Raw genomic sequence first — 16289 nt, 5'->3', positions numbered from 1 at the left:
CGGAGCCAAAGACTGGACGCCATTTTCTCCCTCCCCATTTCTTGCTCTATCACAGGGTCTCGAGCAATGGATCCCAACTGTCGTGCTTCATCACCTTCAATTACATGACTATCAGCTCCCTTGTCCCAGCATCGCACCAGCCAGGTGAGGACTTCTTCACCAGGCAAGCGCATATAATCTCTCCGTAAATCTCGAAGCTCTCTTGTGGTCAGTGATTGTGTAATTTCGCTTTCTCGCATAATTTCTTGTCCATCTCTCCCACGTAGAATCTTTTCCACCTCTCTCTTTACTCTTCCACTCCTACGTGGGACTGCTCCCACTTCCTCCCTATATCTCTCATGTGGAGGTGGAGACTGAGCATGCCGTGGGGATAAGCTTCTATATTGTTCACGCCGCGGAGATGGTTTCCTATGCCGTTCATACCGTGGGGATGGACTCCTATGCCGTTCACGCCGCGGAGATGGACTTCCACGTCGTTCATACCGTGGGGATGGACTCCTACGCTGTTCGCGCCGCGGAGATGGACTTCTGCGTCGTTCACGCCGTGGAGATGGACTTCTATGCCATTCACGCCGTGGGGATGGACTCCTGCGTCGTTCGCGATACCCAGCAGGTGGAGGTAGTGAGTAATCTTTCACGTGGTGAGATAAGGGCCTCTTCCTCCAATCATTCACACCTCCAAGAGAAGGTTGGGTCTGGAGGGGTAGGGATAATTCCCCCTCCAATTGAGGGGGATGCTTTGGCTCCTTCTTTGCGTCTTTTGTAACACTGAATGTGTAGTCAGGATATAAATCATCAAGCGACAATATACCACCGGCCGTTTGTACTGTTGCTTTCTTTTCTCTTGATGCTGTTCTGTATTCCTTTGGGCGTGCCCCTAGTTCTCTTGGACGTGCTCCTTCCCGTGTAACCGTTTCTTCCCCTCTGGTACCTGCTTCTTCTCTTCCAATCGCTCCTTCCTCAGTCACAACCACTACTTCCTCTCTCGCAGTCGCGCCTTCATCACTTGCTGTTGCTCCTTCTCCCATTGCTGCCGCTCCTTCGTCCACTACATCTTGAGTGAATTGGATAGGTTCTTCTGTTCCTTCTTCTTCTTCTTCTTCTTCTCTTTCTTCTGTGCGTTCTGGTTGGGGAGATGAGTCTGTAAGTTCCTTGATCTCTCTTACCCACGTCTTCTTCTTCTTCACAGGGGCAATGATGACCTTCCGGTTCTTAGCTTGAGTCCCGGTTCTAGTGGGCTTAGTAGAAATGGCATTGACTTCAAGTTGTGTTTGGACTCCAACTTCTGTGGACCTAATAGGGACATCACTGGTTTCAAGTGGCGTGGTTTGGGTTTCTGTGTCGACCTTAACCCTTTGAAGGTGGTCTATGGCAGCTCGATAAGCATTAGCCAGGCCCCAGCACAAAGCGGAGAATTGCATATTCGGATCTTTGTAGGAAAAACACCCTTCTGCCAAACAGTGGGCCATCTCACCAGAATCAAACATTTGTTCTGGTGTGAACTCCCAATTAATGGGGGGTGACACATGTCCTACTAATCTACCGAAATCTTCCCAAGCTCCATGCCACCCGGGGACTGGCCTGTCTGCAGCCCTTTCCAAAGTTCCAGCGAGTCCCTTTGAGGTGTGATCTTTCCTACAAGAGGGAAGGCAACGGAACCCCATTCTTCCAAGTTTAAGTAGCACTTCCAGTACCTTTATCAATGACAGTACTGTTGCAATAAGATTTATATAGTAATTAGAGCCGATTTTAACCATGGGGATTTCCTTTACCAAACCTTCGATGTCAAAATTAAAGGATGGAAGCAATTTGTTCCATCCATCCTCAAGGTCTGGACGTCTCCCTATACGGTAGCCTAACACAGGTGTAAAGGTGGCTAGAATTATAAGACAAATTAATGAAATAGCCATTGTTTTTTGTTATTATTTCTTCTTGATCCCAAAACAAACCTTTGTTTATATAAACAAAGTTTCCTTGGCTGCTTTCCCAGACTCTGGCAGTGTTCCCAGACCTGTTCCCAAAACAATAGATTGGTTTTGCAAAACAACACCGAGCTTGGCTGTCTTCCTGGAAAAACGTTTATCAAAACAAGCCAAACTTAACCAAAATATCCCACTTCTGACACCAAAAAATGTTGTGCAAGTTTCGAGCTGGCTTCCTGCCAAGTCCCCGAAACTCGACAACAAGGACCTGCCTCCCAGAGAGGGAAAAGAAAAAAAAACCAAGCAGCCAAAGCTATAGCAAATATATATATATATATATATATATATATTACATATGAGACAGATACACAAAAGGAGAATACCACACACAGAAGGGGGGGGGGGGGGGGGGAAAGGGGAAGGGAGAAGGACAAAAAGGGGCAAGGACCGAACAAGCCAACCAGCCGACTGAAGGCAAACTAGCAAAAATCTCACCACTTCCCTTCGAACAGGCAGGATGGCTAGACACGGCCCAAGGCTCTCCCCTCACGCGTGGCAGATAACGGTAGTCACTGTAGGCCTCAGCTCCAGATAAACCAGACCAAAACAGGGACCCGCCGTTCTCGAACCTCGCCGGAGAGGAAGAGAGCGAGATGCCTCCCGCTGGCCTTATTTATACCTCAAGTTACGTAAAGGAATAGCATGGAATACTTCCGTGATCACTTTTCTAGTTCCTTCCTGGTTACAAGTTGGTCTCCAGGAAGGCCTAGAGTGAAACCACCACAAACATTAACATTTGTGTACATCAGAGTTACCTTTTAGCCACAGTGAGACCATTTGGATACAAAGAAGAGAGGTGGAAATACAAGATTAGAAAAAAAACCCAAAACACGTGAAAGCAGATATTTTGTCATGAAACTTGGCTGACATATGTGCAATCAAGGAGAGAGGCACAATTCCTTCCTCACCAAAAAATCAGAGATCACAAGGATTTTGCTTCCAGTAGACTTCAATCAGGACAGAAGCAGTGTGTGGATGCCTAACAGGCACTAACACTTGCAGTCACTTGACTAGTGCTTGCATTAGGTGGGAAGTACAGCTGCTCTTTCCCCTGGTTTGCATGGCAAATGGAATGTGTCAAATAAGCTGCAGTAAAATGTTTGATGTTGAAGAAACATTAAAACACAGCCTCTTCCTGTAAGGGTGCTCCCAAATGGAAGTAAATGCAACAAAGCTACTGAATACTTTGGTTTGACTACTTTATTCCTTTATTCCTTTATTCCTCAGAAGGTGGGGACTTTGATTAGACTGAAGATTTTCAGTCTGCAGAACGTAAGGTGTCTGACAGATATTGGCAGATTAGTCAACATTGTTAGGTAGTGTGCCTAACATTTACACTCAGCACTGTAGTGAGTGCTTTTGGGGTTTTGTTTATTTGTTTGTTGGGGTGATTGTGGTTTTTTGGTTTGTTTGGTTAGATAATTTCATTATCTTCTAGGTCACTGTTATATTTCTCTCTAGATCAACTTGTTAAGTCTATCTGTAGTTTTACCAAGAAACTAAGGCTTAAAGAGTTAATTTACTTGTTTCTTTTTAATACAGGTATTTTGAGATGGTCTGGAAATAGAATCCACATGCAAGGGCTTACTCACCTTTGTTTTTCAGACAAGATGGCTGTATAGTACATTGTAGACCTTTACTGAGAGAGCAGATTAGTTCTAAGAAGTTACCCTATGTCATACTTGAAAGACAAAGATGTCCCTTTATTCAGAGATACTTCAGGTATGTGAGCATTGAAAAATCTCCTGACTTCCTTCCTCTTTGATATGGGCCATTCCTAACAAATCCTTCTCTCTCCACACCAAATTTTGACATCTGAGGTCACTTACAAGGTCACAGCAAGTTTTGTCAAAGGTAAGTATCTTCTCCTAGGAATAAACTTTGAGGACTATTTGGAAACTTTTTTTCCTCAAAGTGTGGTGTACTGGTTTAGTTCCCTTTACTGCTCTCAGGAGTTCGAAACAACTTTGATTCCTAATTGGCATTCTATTACCATTCTTGAGATATTATCTTTGTCGTACATCATCTATAATTAAATCAGCTAGTACAGTAGGTGCAGGTGTCTATCTGTCATTAAATGAAGTTATCTTTCAAGTACTCCTTTATCAGTTGTACATTTGCTCTGAAATAAGTCACGGATATTTAAGCACTGAAGTACCTTACCAAAGAGGTTGGAAATCCTCAGAGACTCTTAATAGAGAAATGATTTTCTTATTTTCTTTTTCTTTTAAATTTGGAAAGTATCTTGACTTCATTAAAGTTTCTCACTATCCTTCAGAAAGTATAATCAAAGGATATCTGTTCCTGTCCAAGTAGATGACTTCAGTGATCTGTCTTACTATTCATTTTCTCACTATTTGGAAGCACTGCTAAAGGTGACAAGAATAGTCTTCATCCTAGAAATAACCTATTTGCTGTTCTTTAGTGACTTATGGTTCCCATATAGCTTCAATGAGCGCAATATAGGATAACAAAATTAGACAAAATTCATGTTATTTAATTTTTGATCGCGCAACATGGAAGAATTAATCTACAATATGTTCACTACCTGGAAGTAACATAGGCCAAAATTAAAATTCTGTCTATCTCCTGTGCGTGCAGTTAGATGAACTGATAAAACATACATGAAGTACTACTGAACCAAAATGACAACCTGCTGAATTCATTGTAGTGTAGTGGTTTACTTGAGGCAGAATATCACAGTGGTAAAAGATTCAGGTCCGATCTATTTTACTTCAGTATATTTAACTTAGATGAAATCACACTCACTCTTCTGATGGGAAAAAGCCTTTTTTATTATGTTTGAGGGGAGTTGTAGCTACATGATTAGTACCAGTAACCTAAATAAAAATGTATTTAGAAGTGCACACACATTTCACTTAAAGTATGTTTTGCCTTACTGGAGCAAGTTTGAGCCATTCTTAGAGCTTGAACTTAACTGCTACTGAGCAATATAGTTTCTCACCCAGTGTGGTTGGATTGGAATCTGAAAATCCTGTTCCTGGAGTTCTCTGGAATATTTTTGAAAATTAAGTTGTTCATAAGTTATAAACTGTGTCCAGCACCCCATGAAGAGAAATAAAAGTAAACTTAAAATGTTAAATTTGAAATATTGTGGTAGATTTTTCCATGCGCATCTAAACAACTTCCAGAACCTCTTTTATCACTCTGAGGTGAACTTCCTCTACTCTCATTATGCAATAGTATATACCTATGTAATACCTACCTTTAAGTTGAACTGGGTGCTTGTGTTCTGAACTACAGCAATACTGTACTCATCAGATTCCTTATTACTGCTGTGTTCTTACAGCATACTTTTCTGCATGTAGATAGTTTTACAAATGAGATCTTTCTTTATCTCACCCCCAATGAACCCAAAACAATACTTCGAAAACAAACAAACAAACAAATAAATAAATAAAATGCTTTTATTTATTCAAGTCAGGGAATAAATAAAAGCTACTACTTTTACATTTAGAAATTCAAGGAGAACATATAATTATTTTCTGTTTTCCCTCAGTCTGCTGCAGTATGTTACAGTCACAATAGAAGTAGGATTACTAACTAAATAATAATAATAATAATAACAATTAATAAACAAACAAAAAACAAGTTAGCAGTTGCAACATTACCAATGGAAAATCAAGTTATACAGTAACTTACATGACATTATTTTCAGAAAGAATGTAATCATTTAAAATAGATAACCATGAAACAAAACTTGCCAGATACAACAGTGAAACAGAAATTGTCCCCATCAAAGAAGTCATAACAGGTCTTGAAAATGTGCATCCTTCTTTTTTACAAGATTACTGAAATGCTATATAAACTTCATTCATCATCTGTCTATTGTATTTGAATTATTGACATGATATTCTAGGTCAAGGAAAATTCTACATTTGGACAGATAAGAGCGACAGAGTTTTTTAAATAGATGAAGCCTGTTAGTAGCCTTGAATATAGTAACAAAATTTGATTCTGATTTGCCAATACAATTAATGTGCGAAACATTCTTCCTATGGGGTGAGAACAGTCATATACCACATTATGCTCACAGGAGAGTAAAAAACCAATTACCTTTGCTTCAAGGACACTTAGCAAAGCAGAAAGCCACTATGCACAATTGAATGACAGCATAACCATTATCTTCAGAGTGTGCAAGTTTCATCAGTACTTGTATGGATAAAAATTTCACATTTCTCACAGATCTTCCTCTCATATCATATCTTTGCACCACACTTTGTATTCCATTTCTAGCTATCAAGAAAATGCAGAGGTGGGCTCTTCTGTTATCTTCCCACACTTGTTATCAAGCTCAGAAATTCTTCATTAGTTGATTATTCAGATGGCTTGTCAAGATTAGCTTTATCATTCAAACACCAAAAACCTTCCAATTTTTGAGAATTAGAACACATGCAAAAGGTTTTTGGGAATGAAAATGCACAGGTGAGTCCCATAATCTCCTAAGTTCTAGTGAAAGTGTGGACAGAGAAAAGCCTAAAAAACGAGTTCATATGACTTACGTCCAAATTAATACAGCAGGACAACCACTAACAAATATTTTTTATCAATGTTCAGGTTAATAGTTTTTGAATCAAGTTGCACACAAAGGCACTATTCTGTTCTTGGTAATGTTGTTTCTACAGCTGCATAATTAGTCTTTGCCCAGATTTGAGGCAATGTTCAGGTATTTTTAGCCATTTTAAACCATTCTGAGGCATACAGTAAGTGAACAGGAGAGTCAGCTTCTTGGCACAGCCTTCAGAGAGAAGAGCACGTAAAATCAGCAGCAGTTCTTAACAAGAAAATTTTATTCCAGTGAACTAATTTATGTAAAAGATAATTTTTCATTCTAATAGCTATTTCCTTACATAGATCTGTTGTTGTTTTAAAGATTTCTTTGAGAACTGAACAACAGCTGTGTAATTGCATGTTTTGAATGTATGTCAACAAAAGTAAGAGTTGAAGGCAATTTTAAAATATGCCCCTACCCCCAAAAGCAGTTTTTCAACTTGCATATGCTGGGAAAGAAAATGGAGGACAAATGTTTTCATGCTGTAAATATGTCCAAGACAGAAGTAGCATATTATGCAGTAGGCAAATAATGCAATCTCAGATGGAAGAGGTATTTAGACCCATCATGCCATGAAGCTTGCAAAATAAAACAGTAGGATACAGGCCCACTATATTTTATACCAGAGCAATCTCCTATATTCTTGACTTACGAGCATCTGTGCACTTGCCTGATTCTATATAATCAAAAATGGAATAGTTTATAGAAATACCTGATTTATCTCACTAGCAGTTTAATGCACAGGATTCTGAAACCTCATATTGTTAACAAGTTGGAATGTGTCTCTTTTTCTTATATTTTATATCCTCCAGGATTTGTTACACATATACTAGTTGCGTGTAGGATGTGTAGAGTAGACATTTCAATTAAGAATTTCAAGTTTATTGCTATTCTGTACTCTTCTTTTGTTGTTAGCTACTGCCACCAATATTTCAACTTTGTTATTCTAGAAGATTTGCAGTATAATGTGAACTTTATTTATTCTAGAATATGAAGTTGCCTCCTTCTCTCTGCTAATAACAACGGTCCTCTACCTTCACCTTCTTGAAGATAGATGTATTGTTTACTTCTACACATTGGAGAGAGATTACCTAAAAGGACTGAATAAGTATTCAATCAGAAATTTCCATACTTTAAAGAAATGGGTTTTCATCTTCAGCCTAGTAACTGCATTTTAAATATCTTTCATACTTTTGTCATGATGACTTGATATAAAGTATAGTTCATAGTATGCAATATAGCATGTATTTTGATTACTTCTAATGCTTTAAAGAAACCTGACTTTAAAATACCCTTGTGATGTTTGTTTATACAGTTTTGTAGCATGTTGGTGTAAATCTAGCCCTAAATATCTGTAGTGATTTTTATATACAATCACATTGCTTGTGTGAATAAAATAAAGTGCTTTAGTGTTAAACACAGTGAGAAACTTAGATATCTTTTGAAATTTACTTTTTTCCATAAGCTCCTTTCTCTTGAAATTTCTGGAGGTAAGAAATATTCTTAATGGTACTTTATAACAAAGCCTATGTATGCAAAATGTATTTAGCTGGTTTTGTGCCTAGAATAAAAACTGTTATAGAAAGCTGAAAATCAGAAGTCAATTACATTAACTTGCTAACCTCATGCCTGTTTCAGTCAGGTTAATGACTTAAGAGGGGATATCCTTCTAGTTTGCAAAATTTCAAGTCCTAAATAGTTTTAACATGAGCTTAAGCACTGCAAAAAGTACACACAGAAATTAATATTTGTCAGTATAGAGCTAAAAATTAAATTGCCCAAGCCATGGAAAGTTTTATGTTTCTGCAAATATTAATCTTAAATGTCGATTTCTAGTATCTTGTAGTTATCAGAACATATGCTGCTACTTAAAGCAAGCACAGTTTAAAACAGCACAGAAAGTTAACAGCTTGCTAAAGCAAACTTTCCAGAGTCAGACTTGATCTTTTCTAGTTCCTGAGGATGGTGTTGAAGTGTGAAAACTAATACTTTTAAAAGACTGAAGAAGTTGTGCTTTCACATCCTTACTAATTGCAGTAACCTGGAGAAGGAAGAGGTATTTCATACAGTGGAGGTAGTTTCATTTTCTCTTGCATTGAGAAACTATTATTTTTCATTGTTTCACTTGGTGATCTCTGGTTTTACTGTGTCCATTTTATGTCAGAACTTTATTTTTTTCAGTCTCTTGATTGTACATGTTCTTAAAGTAGTCACAGTATGTCAGGATGTTTCCAGAATAACATGTTAAATTTCTGCTTTGGTGACTCTTACAACAGACTGCTGCAGGTTAAACCTGATTTTTGCAGCTATGTGGGGTTTGGAGTTAGGGAGCCAAAGATGTATCAGGGTAGCTGGAAATCTATTTTCATGTTCAGTCTGTTGAAAAAATTTCATTGTTGCAGTGGTTGCAGGTGGTTCCTCTACAGTATTAATTTTGTTTTGATTATCCTTGTTAATGGAGCTATTACAGAGAGTTTTCCACTTATAATAATCACGGTTATAAAGGACTAAAATTTCTTTTATTTTGGACAAGCTCTTTTGTAGTCATGTTAATGTAAGTGGTGAGTGTAATGCATTTTATAATATAACCAGCTCCACTGTGACATTTTCACCTTAACTGAGAGGCTTTCTCTTGCTCTTTAGTATGTGTGGTCAAATGTTGAAAATAAGCATAAGCTGAGTGATAAAAAAATACAAATAGAATATTTTATTATGAGTAACTCCCTAGAGTATAATAGCTTTGTAAGCTTTTCTGACCCTGTATGTCCTCACTGTAAACACAGACAAAGAATATAAAGAAAGGGAGAAGAATTCTGTCTTCAATTGCTCAAGTTGCAAATGAACTGACTCATTACTTTATCAATATCTAAAAATCTTCTATGTGAGTGGAGGCCACTGTGGGGTTTAATTTGGTATATTGCCATATATGCATTATTTACATTACATGCATTAAGATTTCCAAAGATTTTCAACATCCTAAACCCTGCTCATGATGATCTTCAAAGGGTTGCTACTTTCATTGTACCTAAAATGTCACTTCAGTCTACAGCTTAGAGAGTAAACATAGGGATGTTCTGGGCAGGATGAGGGCAAGGGTTGTCTACCTTAGCATTTCATAGGATGAACAAGATTCCAATGGAGTACAAGCAAGTGCCATTTCATTTTTTTTTATTTTTTTTTTACCAATTACTTGTTGAACAATTTGAACATTTTCCATATATGTCAGTTTTCTAACATCAAATTCAGAAACAGGTATATGAACTTTGGGTTATTCAGTACAGATATAAATAGATGCTTTTAGGTAATAAAATCTAAGCAGTAATTCTGTGGTTTTTAAATTGCAGCTGTTGCTATTGAAATCACCACAACTACCAAAAAGACCCCCAAACCCCAAACCTCATAGTATTTGTGTAGTAAGAGCTTGTTTTTCGTCACTGATCACAGCCAAAATTACTGTGATTGCTGCCAATGATATGCCTGCGACTGTTTCACCTGGAACAACTAAGTCAGTGCACTGAGTATGAGTATCTCTGGACTAAACTAAAGCTCATATATACATGGTATTGCAGGATTGATCTGACACAGAAGAGCCTTATGCACTTTTTTGTGTATGTAGGCCAATTCTTCAACCTTGTGAAGATATTTCATATTACACTTTTAGTTCCTATCTATCCATTTTAAATGGAACTGGAGATCTTGAGTCAAAGGAGATTGAGATTCTACATCTGGAAGAGATAATTTTTTCATTTGTTACATGAAACAATGGGCAAAAAAATCTTAAATACTTCCCAGTCATTTCAGCCTGCAGTTATAATGAAAAGTTTTGTGATAAGCAAGTTATTAAGCTTTTATAGTAGATCTGGATTTAAGGACCACATTGGTACAGAGATATGTGTCTCTGTGAAGAATATGTGGAATTTACTACCAGCAGCTGAAATGAAGGGCCACTGCTAGTCCAACTTTTCAACACAGATTATTGAAATACTGACATTTCAAAATGAGAGAGAACCTGCAGTAACTTGAGAAAAAGAAATCAGCTATTCCTTTGACTCTGAGAAGAGGTGACACTGGCTCTCAGACAGCAACTGGCACTCTATCAGGTGCTATTTGCTTTAACTCTTTAAAGGCAATCCATATCAGACAACTACAGATCAGTCAGAAAGCCCACACCTGAAATGTCTTCCTTTGGTATTTGCACACTCTCAAAGTCAAACTTGTGCAGAAAGAAAAATCTTCTTATCAACACAGCTCATACAACAGAACCTCTGAAACTGCTGATCTTTTTTTCCTTCTGCTAGCTGGTGCTCTAGGAATGACACATCCTAGCACATTTGGATCAACTGTGTGACCCCATGAGCTTATTGCCACTTGACTTCTGGTAAGCACCTACACCCCTTAGTGTGAAAGAACCTAACAGGAAAATGGCTGAAACAGAGTTTCATTAGAATTCTGTAAGCCGTGCCTTCCTGTCACTTTGGGGGCTTAATATTGCAGCTGGGAGATGATATCCTAATAAGAGTGTTATGGGAGCACCTACCATTCAAGATATATCTACATAAGAGGTGTATTAGCTGTAGGGACTAAGCTTTACATTTCTTGTCAAAGCAGTCCACTCTTTTCTATGATTCTATGTAGTGTAGAAGCCTAGAGGTTAGGGTGTTTTCTATTTGGTTATTATATTGCTCAGCAAATATTTCCTACTGGAATTCTGAAATCTCAAACTTTTAAAATAGTGAAGAGTGTCCTCCTAAGTGGAATAAAGTAAAATCAGTCTTTCTGTTAAGTGTTTATTTTTATGCTCAAAAGTTTTCAAACAAGACCAGATGAAGAAAATGTGGACCTACAGGCAGAGAAATAGAATTTTCCAGTAGTGAAAAAACCTGTATAATGTTATGTCATGTCATGGCTAGGCTTCACGAACGAAGATTGGGAAGGGCTCTACCCACGTTTGTTACAAGCGCACTGGTGGCCAAAAAGGCCAATACGAGACAGGCATGTCCAGTTGCAAAAGGCACAGCAGAAAGACTCCTTAGGTGGTATATTCTGCAAGACACGATTCTTTCTGCATTGTCTTTTCTCCTCAAGAGTTTTCCCGCGTACGCTCTCAAAGGCATCAGCAGCATTATAGATGGTGTGTCTCCAGACCTCCTGATTGGAGGTCAGAGTAGACCAGTTATGTTGATCAATATGGTCAAGGCTGAGATGTTGTTTCAGGGAGTCCTTGTATCTTCTCTTCGGGGCTCCTCTCTTGCGGCAGCCGGTGGCAAGTTCACCATAAAGCAAGATCTTAGGGAGGCAGTGGTCCTTCATCCTTGAGACGTGTCCTGCCCAACACAGCTGTGTTCTCAGCAAACCTGTATAAAGAAACTACTATTCAACTCATTCCTGGGCTAGAAAACATGCTAAAAAACATTAACTATTTCATAACTCCCCATGAAAACACAGTTCAATATTAGAAGTGAGAGGAAAATCTACTCTGGCTTATTAACTAGCATAGGACAAATACTTTGAATACTGATTTCACTATCGCAGAGTGATGCTTATTTGTTTTTTGGGGTCTCTTTTGATATTCTGTACATTGGCAGAGGCTGAAAATCTCTAACTCACGTCCAATGGCAGTCCATTAGACTGGGCTGATCTCAAGCATTGTTATTCAAAACATCCCCAACAGTTCTCTGAACATGCCTCCAGTTCTTAACCCAGGCAAAGAAGGCAATGAGCATATTGAATGTAAACACAGTGTTGTAGCCCTAGTGCAGATCGGCAGAAGATCCCTCTACTGTATTTAATTCGTGCTATCACTGTGAAGAAACAGAAAGTGTATGAATCAATTAATCATTGTATAGGAAGCAACTTGCACCTACTCACTATAAATTCCAAGGGGGAAGCGTGACAGAGATGCTATTTAATTTGCTGCACAGGGAAAAGTATATAGATAAATGAAACTGGTTTTGCAGGCATGCTGAATAGTGTTTCATGTCTGTATTATTCAAACTGATACTAGCACTTCAACGGATGATGGTAACTCTGTTGTGGGAAGGAGGCCAGAAAATGGCCAGGCAAAATAGGCACTGGAATAACTATCCCTCCTACTGTTGGCAATTGCATAAAAATGTAATTTGATGTATTTGTAAATCCTAATGTTAAGGACTGGGATAATTTTATGTCTTTGGTGTGCTTGTGCAGAAAAAGTGAGGAAATGCTACCTCCACTGTCAGGCTTCAACTAAAACTCATACTTCATGTGAACTCCATGCTTCTGAGTAAGACACCTGACAATTTAGTCAGCTGCCCATTGTGGAGATCAGTGGACTCTGTGCATGAACATGACTTCACATTCAGTCTCACCTAATGACCAACCTTCCAGAACACTCTTTGGAGCAAATGTTGATCAATCACAACCAGTTTTCAAACCTACGACAGGGACATGCAAGAAGGTGAAGAACAGTGCAAGCTATATCAGATGTCTAAATATAAATATTTTTCTGTATCTTGAAATCAACATGTAACCATCCCAACAAGATCCCAAAGCATTCAAACACTTACAAACCTCAAAAATATTGATTCTTTAAATACAGTCCTAAAGGTCATAGTTTTCTTCAAGACAGTTCTCTGTAAAAGTCAACCCTGAATATAGAAATGAGTGGGTGTATCAAACTCTTTCCAAAGCTTATCTTAATAAATTGAGAATTACCTGATTTTTTCTGCACTGAAAGTCCTAGGAATCTTCATGATACCTGGGAAAATTACCTATTTTTTGTGCTTCTGGATATTTTTCTCTATTTCTTTACTTTAGTTATTCTTTTAAGAGCTACTTTGGATCATTATTTCCTACAGTGTTTATAATACTTTTTTTATGGGATAGTTGACCTTTGGATACCTTAGATGTAGACAGAATACTGATGTATAATCAGATTTCTTTTTCTTCTGATTTGAGGCAATGGTGAGAAAGACAAAAGAAGCCTCAGGAAAAGAACACAAGTGGTAAAGTAAATGTACATCATGCTGATCAGTAGTATTCAAGGAAATACATTATTATATTACTGAGTTTTTTAAAAATTTTTGTTGTAAAAGGAGGAGAGAAGAAAAACGTTACCCCAAGGGCAGAAAAAGCCATTGAAATGACAACTTCAAAGCAGACTTTTGTAAAAGACTAGTAGAAAACTAATGTCCTTTTTCACAAAGTAAATACGAAAAACTTTCAAGCTTAAAAATTTATATTTGTCCTGAAGTAGCATGTCCTCCAATTGGCCAGCACTGTATCTAACACATTTTCCTATGAGTATACACCTTTACAAAATGCACACTGCTATGCTGAAAAGAATCACATTTTGCACTATAATGAGCCTGTCTTGTGAAGGCCTGTGATAGACATACTAAGGAATGAAATTTGCTTTCAGTTCTGAAGACAGTGAAATTTGAAAGTAATTATGTCTCATAAAGTCATGGTTTTGTTTTCTTGTTTGTTTTCTTGGTTAATGACAAGATTTTCGTGAACAGTAAAAGAGAAAAAAATAATTATTTTGAAAAGCAAATGCCTCATAATTAGGATTTTATTGTAAGAAGTATTATTTTCATTCTCCTTGACACTTCGAAGAATACAGTTTTTTTAAGACAGAAATATCTAAATAACAGGCAGAATGTGTTTATATATGTATAATTAGGCATGCACTTATTTTGTCAAACTTGTACCTGTTGTATCGCAGACATAGACAGATTGCCCCATAAATTGTTTAGTCACAAACCTATGTATTTAAATCCTTGTGTTAATACTTAATATTAGGAATAATTTACATTGTTAATATTATATATTAATAATTACATACTCATAATATATTTTTTGCCTTGTCTGTACGTGGAACACAAGCAAGAAACAGTAAGGAAGTCATTTATCCTAGATATAGATACCTTTCCAGCAGTTACCGAAATGGTCAAGATGATGACACTGACACTAACAGGGGCAGAAGGAAGAGGAGAGGAAAGATTTCAAAGACAGAAAGGATTTATTTATTTATTTTTATTTTGGCATCGTGAATGAAAAGGGTGAATTTATTGCTACAAGTGTTAGTAAATTACCTGCATATTAATTTCTCTTTGGTTCATAAGAACAACTGTTGAGAGGAGTAAAACTTGCATAGTTGGCAAGTGAATACAACTCCCACTTAAATAAGATTTCTTTTGAGCTTTGTTTTCTACTTGGATTTTTCTTGTTAGACAGCTTTGATTTCTAAGAATAGAATAAGGAAATCCATCCAATGACAACACAACCCTTTCTTACTTCCAGGTAAATTTAATTGATATTTGTGAAGTTTCTTGCATAGGAAGTCAAAAGAAAAGTTCTTTCTATGGTAAAGACTTTGAAAATTCATTTTTCCTGCTGCTAGAGATTTCACAAGTTTGTGTTTAACTCTTTGTCACAATCCAGAAGCGGGCATAATGTTCATTATAAAATTTTGTCAGGCTGAACAAAGACACCAGTTTGTGTGTCAGGTAACTCTTAGGCTTTATTGTATAATTGTTTTAACTCAGCAAGCAGCATCCTATTTAGTTGTAGAAGTATGGACTAACAAGCTTCCAACTTCTACAACAAACTTTAACAAGCTCCCAACTCCTGCATCAAAATTCAGGTATGGAGTAAGGTGTAGAATGTGGAAACCACACTTACCAGGATAAAACTAGAGAAGAGAGAATAAAGATGGAAAAGAGAGAAAGAGAAAGATCACTAGTCCTTAGATCCTGTTTCCTTCCTACCACCATGAATGGTCTGGATCTGGGATTGATGAGAGAGAGAGAGCACCCAGGACCAATCCACTTCCTTTTATAGTTTACCTGATGCACCCTTCTTACGAAAAATGGATTTTTCACACCATTTGTGCTTTATTGTTTGCACATGTACAGTCAGCCTTTTAGAGCCCTCCAGGAAATGAGTCAGGGGAGTTAGGGGTCTCTGGTGGTCCTGGAGCCTATTTTAGTAAGGTGCCCAGCACTCAACCCTTCTCTTGATGTAGGTGCACTGAGCATGAGACTCAAGGCAGAATTGCGAGCCTAGCAAATAAAACGGGGAGACGGCTCAGAACAGCGCTGTCCCATCTCCACAGAACCCTCTCTTCCAATCATAATTTCCCTATTGCAACTGTCAGAATGTTTGAGAAAAAACATGCTTACGTGCTTATTCCTGGTCCTCCACACTCTTCCAATTTTCTTTTCAGCAATAGTTGCACTGCACACCATCTCATTGTAGAGTACTGTTGTATTATATCTGTAGCCATAGTTTAGTGCTGATATTTAGAATTTATTCAATAGTTGTATCCTTTTCCTCTCCTCTCTTTTCTCTCTTCTTCCTCCCTGTGATTAAAAGTTTGATAACAAATGAGAAATTGCCTAAGACTAAGAAGCCTGTTTATGTTACTCATCTTTCCCTGTCCTCTAGAGAAGGTCACACAGTAGACAGAAATATAAATCCCTCCTTTTTTTAAACAAGGAAGAAAGCATGGGTGTAGTTTTTATATATGCTGTGTCCCTTACTTCCTGTAATTCTTTTTATATCAGAAATAGTTTTTGTTGGTGGATATAAGTTGATAGATATAAGTAACAGTATTCCTACTATACTGATGACCAAAAGAAATAACATCAAGTAGTGAAATGAGGATTCCCTAGTCAGCCAGTGGCAAATATAACAATAAATTCTATTTTTCTCCTATTCTAATCTACATGTTTTATTCACTTGCCTGCTGT

At 37.6% G+C, this 16289-nt stretch overlaps 1 protein-coding gene across 1 annotated transcript in view; it reads right to left on the bottom strand.

The window, feature by feature from the left end:
- Positions 1 to 1268: 1268 nt before the first annotated feature.
- The window catches only part of LOC127476451 (uncharacterized), an 83763-nt gene continuing 68742 nt past the window's right edge, over positions 1269 to 16289 (bottom strand). The window contains exon 2 of the mRNA XM_051799383.1: positions 1269 to 1293. The gene's annotated coding sequence lies outside the window, so the exon portion shown is untranslated. The remainder of the gene's footprint in view (positions 1294 to 16289) is intronic.

Source organism: Manacus candei, unplaced genomic scaffold (genome assembly GCF_025592945.1).
Source record: "Manacus candei isolate 608988 ecotype Guabito, Panama unplaced genomic scaffold, ASM2559294v1 h1tg000049l, whole genome shotgun sequence".
Lineage (NCBI taxonomy): Eukaryota > Metazoa > Chordata > Aves > Passeriformes > Pipridae > Manacus > Manacus candei.
This window is presented reverse-complemented; position numbering and strand designations above follow the sequence as displayed.